The sequence below is a fragment of the Eptesicus fuscus genome, chromosome 11, assembly GCF_027574615.1.
Source record: "Eptesicus fuscus isolate TK198812 chromosome 11, DD_ASM_mEF_20220401, whole genome shotgun sequence".
Taxonomy (NCBI): domain Eukaryota; kingdom Metazoa; phylum Chordata; class Mammalia; order Chiroptera; family Vespertilionidae; genus Eptesicus; species Eptesicus fuscus.
The window spans coordinates 91606128-91614076 of record NC_072483.1 but is presented as its reverse complement, the minus strand read 5'-3'; the positions used below and the strand labels follow the sequence as shown (position 1 = coordinate 91614076).

The window sequence follows — 7949 nt, the reverse complement described above, 5'->3', positions numbered from 1 at the left end:
TTTATATATTAAAAGTAAATATAATGGCCAAATTAAATGTATCAACAATATGCTAATATTCCTCTCTATCTTTTCACTCCATTTCACTACTCATATTTTATAGTAGTCTTAGCATGTCACTGTTTAATTTATAAAATTTAAAAATTAGTTATTCAGGTTTATTAAATTACTAGAATAGGGTCACCTTTTTTAATTCAGGACATTTTCAGTTGATTGTGGTGTATTATGTTTTAAAAATAAAAACTATAAAGGTGTCATTTATGGTGTTCACAAATTTTGGTTACTTTGACATGCGTTAGGTGAGTGATTGAGAGTTTATTATAAAAATATTAGCTTTCCTCGTGAGGGCCTTGGATTATACGCATATGGCTACAGAGTAGCTGAGTATTTGTCAAAATAAATGATAAGCTCAAGCTTCATTATCATGTGTCATTTACACAGTGAATCTGATATAGTGTTACTTCATACTTTTGATGCTCTTTGCAGTAAATTTGATATAGAACAGTTGCTAAAGAAACCCTGTTTAAATGTGTGACCATTTTTATGGAAAACATCTGGGGTAATTATAATTAGTTCAGGATGGGCGCTGTTTAAAAATAATCTTGAGTTCACGGAGAAAGAGCGTATCTGTTTCTCAATGACTAGAATAATCCAAATTTGTATAAAAAGTTCTTTAAGTTATTGGTAGCTGTGCTTGAGTATAATTTTAGAGTATTCCAAAAGGAAATGAAGAGAGTAACTTCTATGTAAAATGCCAAATTGGCACTTTCCACCTGTTAGTGTGTTTCGCTTAGAACAGCTGTGTCTTTTATTATCAGTAAACAGATGCAGAAAGTAATGGAATGTTTTAAAGCAATATGTTAATCCCGTCTTCCACTCCTGAACTGTCCCACAATATCGTGATTAAATATTGACTGTGCAGCTGTTACTTACAATGATGGAATTTCTTAGTTAATTTCTCCTTCACAGGCCCAAACGTTTTAATATTTAGAGATCTAATTTCTAATCTTAAAGTGTTTCATAATGTAGTTTATTATAATTTGATTTCTAAAGATAAATTATTTGACTGTTATGGATACAAATTCATATATTTATAAAATTCTTATTGTTTGCATGAATTGACTAATATTCTAAGTAGGATAAATAACTGTTAAAGTATTTAAAATGTAAATTATTCATGAATATAAAGATTATTATTCACTATAACAATTTTGTTTAGTTTTTTGCTTGAAAACTGCCATCAATGAACTAAATAGGAACTTATGATTTTTTAATCAAATATTTATGGCACAGAGCACATAATACTTTCTTAGGAAATTGACCATATTGAGCAAAAACCTCCTGTAAGTAATTTTTTGCACTTTAATTATGTCCTAATCCTTGCATCTCACCTTATTAAAGAAGATATTTTAGATACCACTTCACTTTTATATTTAAGCTCTAAGAGCAGTTTTTTACCTAAGATTATTATTATGATTAATAGCTAATATTTATTGCATTCAATATATGAAAAATATTGTGCAAAGAACTTTATACATATTATAATATTCTTGTCCCCTTTCTAGATGAGGTAATTCAGCCTTAGGGACATGAAGTAAATTGACAGGTCTTATAGCTGGGAAGTGGCGGAGACGATTTCATTAAACCCAGGCCTCAGGCCTCTTGTTCTTAACAACTTTGCCTTTTTCCTGCTGTTAACGTCTAATATCGACATTATACAGGGAAAGTGATGTGCAGTGTGAACTTGGACAGTGTCCTGTGTTTGAAGCCACTGTGTGCATCCCAAAGTGATGATGATACATCCAGTCCTCTGGCCCAAAAAGCAAGCACATTTAACACATGCGTGGACGCATGGAGAGATGGAGAGCTCCGATTCCTGGTGTCTCACCCCACGATGACTGTGCCGATGCTCTTTGCCATCAGGAGTGTCTCACTCTCAGGTCTGCACTGGAAAAGACTCTCAAACTCCCTTTCGTGACTTTAGCCAATTGTGCTACTTTGTAGAAACAACTCCCAAAACCTCTTCCCTTTCCCAAAAAGAACCTTTTTTTTTTTTTTTTTGAGAGAGAGAGAGAGAAATATTAATTCTTTTAAAGATATGTTTCTATATTGTTTTTAAGAGGGGGAGAGAGATAGAAACATCCATGAGAGAGAAACATCAGCACAGATCAGCTGCCTCCTGCACAACCCACACTAGGGATTGAGCCCGATACCCAGGCTTGTGCCCTGACCAGGAATCGAAACAGTGACCTCTCGGTCAGAAATTATTAATTATTTCTATACTCTTATTTTGTCATTTGTCATAGGAAGTATCCCATTGGATATATGAAAAAACTAAGACTCAAAATTTTTTTAATAAATTGGCCGAGATCACAGTAAGTAAATGATATTTGTATGCATTTAATTTGTTAGAAAACTAGAAATCTAGAAGTATTCAGCTAATTATTTTTGTAGAAAGTTTTGCGATTTCCACCTGTACCAGATGGTTACATCAGTGTAGTTTCTCTCTTGACAGTGATGAGACTGTTCATAAGATTAACGAGGATCAGCGATGTCATAAGGTATAGCTAGAAGAAATTGAATAATGTAGAAGTCCATTATAAGGTGGTTCTTAAGAGAAAAAGTGTTCTTGCATGCAAGCTGTCTGAAATATCATAAAGATAGGCATCTTTTTGCATGCAATAATATGAAACATATTCCACGTTATCAGAGCTTTTAATGAATATTTCACATATTTTACTAAATGTAATTAGTTATCCTATATTCAGCATTACAGTTTTATCCAAATTGTTTCTTGTGTGTCTTCATCAAAACTAATTACTTAACACAAAGAACATGAGCTAAACGATGAAATGATATTTTATGCAGTACAGACATTTCTCAGGCAGAATTATTTGGTAGGTTTTTTTTCTTTGCATTTTTTAAGACTTTTTTATTTTATTCTTTTTTGTTGATTTCAGACAGGAAGGGAGAGGGAGAGAGAGATAGAAACATCAATGATGAGAGAGAATCATTGATCGGCTGCCTCTGACACATCCCACACTGGGGATCGAGCCCAAAACCCGGGCATGTGCCCTGACCTGGAATCAAACTGTGACCTCCTGGTTCATAGGTCAATGCTCAACCACTGAGCCATGCTGGCTTTTTTAAAATATATTTTTATTGATTTCAGAGAGAGAGAGAGAGAGAGAGAGAGAAACATTAATGATGAGAGAGAATCATTGATCAGCTGCCTCCTCCACACCCCACACTGGGGATCACGCCTGCAACCAGGCACGTGCCCTTGACTGGGAATCGAACTGTGATCTCCATAGATCAACGCTAAACCACTGAGCCGTGCCAACCAGGCCATTGCTGAAGAATTTTTAAAAGTGAAAGTTTATTTTGAGATCATTGTAGATTTGCATGTAATTTTAAGAAATGGTAAAACAGAGAGCCCATGTACCCTTTACCCCAGTAAAACTCCATAGCACAGTATCCCAGCCAGGACACTGATGGCGAAACAGTCAGGGTACAGGCACTTCCATCACCACGGGGATCCCTCGTGTCACCTTTCACAGCTGTGTGCTTCCACGCCACCCAGTCCCTTGGCCACGATAGTGGCTCATCTGTTCTCCACTCCTGTACTGTTGTCATGTCAAGCATGGGATTTTCTATATGGACAGTCATGTCATCTGCCAATCGGGACCGTGTCCTTTCTCTTCAGTTCCTATGCATTTGTTTTGCCTTTTCTACTTGGTTGCCCTGGCTGTACCTCCCAGCACTATGTTAGAGTAAGGGGTTACATCCTTTCTTGTTCCCATTTTAGGGAAAAAGTGTTCCGTTTTGCAACGAATTGTAGGTTTTTATAGATACTCCATCAGCTTGAAGAAGTTCCCTCTTTCCTGTTTTTCTGAGTTTTCTAAAATGAAATGGGTATTGAATTTTGTCAAATGCTTGTTATGCATCAGTTCATATGGTGATATTTCTTTATCTTGTTAACATGCAGGAATACATTGATTTTCAAATAGTGAACCAGCCTTGTGTCCCTGGAATAAACTTCAGTTGGTCATTGTGAGTAAATCTTTTTATATATTGCTGAGTTCTAGTTGCTAATGCTTTGTTAAGAATTTCTGTGTCTATATTCACGAGGGGTGTTGGTCTGTAGTTTGCTTCTTTTGTACTGTCTTTGTGGTTTGTGTCAGGGTATCACTGACTTCATTAAATGAATTGCAGCGGCCACAGAAACCGAGATGAATGTGCATATTGTGAGCTGCTACGTTTGTGACAGTTTATGACACTGCAGTAGACAGTGAGCAGAGTGCCCGAATATCCATTCCCACTTTCTGCACGCAGTGGCCTCGCCTCCTCCTTCCCCTCTCCCTTCCCCTCCCACCCGGTGGGCTTGTCGGGAGGAACCCTTTTGTCCATTGTCTGCTGTGATCTCTGGACCTCCTGCCCGAAGGTTCTTGTCCATGGCCACCTTTAAAGTGCACGTTCAAGAATATGCTCTCGGTGGATCCACTTTCTCCTGGTGCGTTTTTGGTAGCTCATCGCCTACTTTAGTGGTTAAATAAGGAAGGAATGTGACTTCCTTCAGAAATCCTCTCAAATCTCAGGCTTCCCACTCAGCTGAGTCTAGTTTGTCACAAGTGTAGGTAACCATAGCCCAAACCTCAACTGGACATGCCTCTCTTCCGGTGCCACGTGCTTGCTGCTGCCTGGCTTTCCTTTCCTTCCGCGTCAGAAGCGACTGGGAGCGGTGAATGCTGATTGGAAACGCAGAAAGAACCGGGCCGGGCGGACAGTCACTTTCCTTCTAGGAGAACATGTCCACTGCAGATCCTGAGAATCTGCTCGAGACGGTGGATGCACACGGCGTGAGGGTCCTTTCCATGGAGGCCATGGAGCAGGAACACAGATCAGTCCCACTTCGGTCTCCAGCAAACGGTGGTGCCATTTTCAGGAGGGAATACAGGAAGAGCAGTGTCAGGGGAGGCAGGAAGCATAGGGGTCGGAGAGGATGATTTTAATGTCTGGCATGCAGAGTTAGAGGTTTCTGAAAGACAGCTAACCAGATACGCCCACGAGTCCATTAGTGGGTATGGACTTCAGGAATAGTTTAGGATAGGAGTTTTTTTGGATTCATTCCCATATGTGCAACGCATGGTTTCTGAAGACAGGACTATGGGATAAAATCACCCAGGGATAGTGTGTATAATGAGGAGAGATTATGTGGGCCTAGGACCGAATCTTAGAAGTAACAATTATGCCTGGGTCTCGGGCTCAATCCCCAGTAGGGAACATGCAGGAGACAGCCGATGGATGATTCTCACATTGATGCTTCTCTTTCTTCCTCTCCATTCCTCTCTATTTTAAAAAAGAGAAATGAGTAAAGGAAGGGGAACGTGCAAAGGATACGAAAGCAGAAGAAAAGAAGAAGAAAACATAGATGATCAAAGCCGGGAGAAAAGGATGTTTTAAGAAGGCAGAGTCTGTTATCGAACACCATATCGACATTAAGGACAAAAAATTAGTGAAAAGTAAACATATGATCTTGCTGAAAAAATGATTTTAGTGAAGTGATAGTAGAAACCTGCTTATACTGGAATAATGTATGTGTAGAAAAGAGAAATCTGACTTGAAATTAATTTAGGTACTTTTTCTTCCTTATTGTCCCAGTTTTCTAGTTAACAACTTTTGCAGTGTTTATTCTTGACATTTGATTGTTCACGAATGGCTGGAATGTATAGGCATTTTACAATTTATTTTCCTAAGGTCGAACCCACTACATCTCACTCATCGCAGGACTTTGCATTTCATTCTGTGGATATGACTGTACTTGTTCCACATTCTCAGAAAGATGTCCAACATGTTGTCTGTGTTCTCTTGAGTGACCTTAACTTTTCAATACCTTTTCTGCTTTAGCTATTAGTACTCAAGCTGAAATATGAGCTCTCTTATCTTTTCTTCTCTGCTAACTGCAAAAGTTTAGAATAACTTATATTATGCACTTTTGATCAAGGAGTGAATACTTGTTTGAGTGATAGAGGAGTTTTTTATGAAAATTAAATTAATAGTTGAAGGCTCATATTGCAAAAATTAAGTGAAAAGCTCTGGGCTGGGGTGGCTCAGTTGGTTGGAGCATCGTCCTGTACACCAGAAGGTGGCCAGTTCAATTCCCAGCCAGGGCACATACCCAGGTTGCAGGTTCCATCCCTGTCAGAGGCGTGTACGGAGGCAACCCATCAGTGTTCCTCTCCCTCTTTCTCTTTCCCTTCCTCTCTCGCTCAAATCAGTAAAAAAACAAAAACTACGTTAAAAATATAGTAATGAATAGGAACTTGGTTAATTTATATTTACAAATAAGTTCTGGTGGAAACAACTAATTTTATGCAACTTTTTTATTCTTTTCTTTTTTAATTTGAAATAACGTTAGACTTAAAAAAGAGTTGCAGAAATAGTACAATGATTTCTGTATGCCCTTTTAAAGTCTTGAGGTTACACACAGATGCCTCTGAACCTCTTAAAACTTCACTGTGTGCACCCTAAAAATAAGGAGTCTCACTATTTCAATACAATTATGAAAATCAGGAAATTGACATTGACATAGTGCTATTATCTAACCTATAAACCTGTGCCGTCCAATATGATAGTCACTAGCCAAATGTAAATGTGGCTATTTACATTTGAATTAATTAAAATTAAGTCAGAGACTCAGTATCTCCATCACGCTGGTCACATTTCAAGCATTCAGCACCCAGTGACTGTCCTATTGGAGGACACAGATGTGCAGACCGTTCACATCACTGCACAGTGATGTTCTAGACCAGAGGTTCCCAACCTTCTCCTGGCCATGCCCCCCTAAGCATCTGTACGATCCCGATGTCCCCCTGTGACATATAGTTCTTATTATTCAAAAAGTGAGCTCCTGTTCACAGGAAGGAAGCCTAAAAGGCCATAACTTGGTCTAAACAAGCTTTCAAAGAACCTGGCATCCATGAAAGAGAAAAATAAAAGAACGGAAGGACAGTTGAAGGACTGAGGAAGAAATTGTTTTAAAATAATAATAATATGAAGTGATATGAAAAAATAGCAAATAAAGTTTCAAAACATATAATAGAGTACTGAAATGCCTAAATATGTCACAATATATATTTACATACTGTATATGAGGCCCCTAGAACCATAAGAAATGCCAAAAATTCACAGTTAATAACTCACTCTCAAATTGCCCCCCGGTGATTGCCCCCACTTTGGAAACCACTGCTCTAGATGTTGAAACTGTGCCAGTTGTCCCACCAATGTCCTTTCTAGAAAAAGAAAAAAGAGTCATTCCAAATTTTGTTACGTATTCCACTGTCCTCACTTTGGTCCAGGACCCCTGATTCACTCAGTTGTCACATCTCTGTTAGTCTCCTCCAGTCTGGGGTATTCATGACAAATTACCTTTTTTCTAATTCTATCATTTCTACCACTTTTATTAGTTGGAATTCTATTTTAAGAAAAAATGTTTTCTCCTTTATTTATTTACTCTTATTGGTAGGTGCTCATGAAGTCTTTCATTCTGTAGTTAAAATCCATTACTGTCAGTTATTTTATGCTCAAATCATCCCAGATGTGAAGAGTAAGAGCCCTCTAGGCTGGTTTATATGCTGATTGGACAGATCCCCTAATAAAAATGGGGTTGTTTTGCAGTGTTGGTACCATTCAATTAATTAAAAATCATATGGTTCATGGCATTTTTTATCTATTGAACCATAAAGCTATTTAAAATATCGGAATCATCATTATATCCTAAAAAGCAAGGATTATTCATCATGTGCTTATCTGTATTTCTAGATTATCCTCCATCTCTTGCCCATTGTTAAGAACAATATATTTTCACTGACATTGCTTTGTTATCCTTAACTTGTTCACTGCTTACTGTTCACTTTTCAGCTTTGAGAGAGCTTTCATATAATCAGTAT

At 37.9% G+C, this 7949-nt stretch overlaps 1 long non-coding RNA gene across 2 annotated transcripts in view; it reads left to right on the top strand.

The window, feature by feature from the left end:
• Positions 1–1742: 1742 nt before the first annotated feature.
• The window catches only part of LOC114233355 (uncharacterized), a 47037-nt gene continuing 40830 nt past the window's right edge, over positions 1743–7949 (top strand). The window contains exons 1-2 of one of the 2 annotated variants that reach the window (XR_008557469.1): positions 1743–1940; positions 3989–4053. This is a non-coding gene — a long non-coding RNA (uncharacterized LOC114233355). Of the gene's footprint in view, positions 1941–3988; positions 4054–5422; positions 5523–7949 lie in introns of those variants that run through there. The other variant, XR_008557468.1, reaches the window with a different exon arrangement.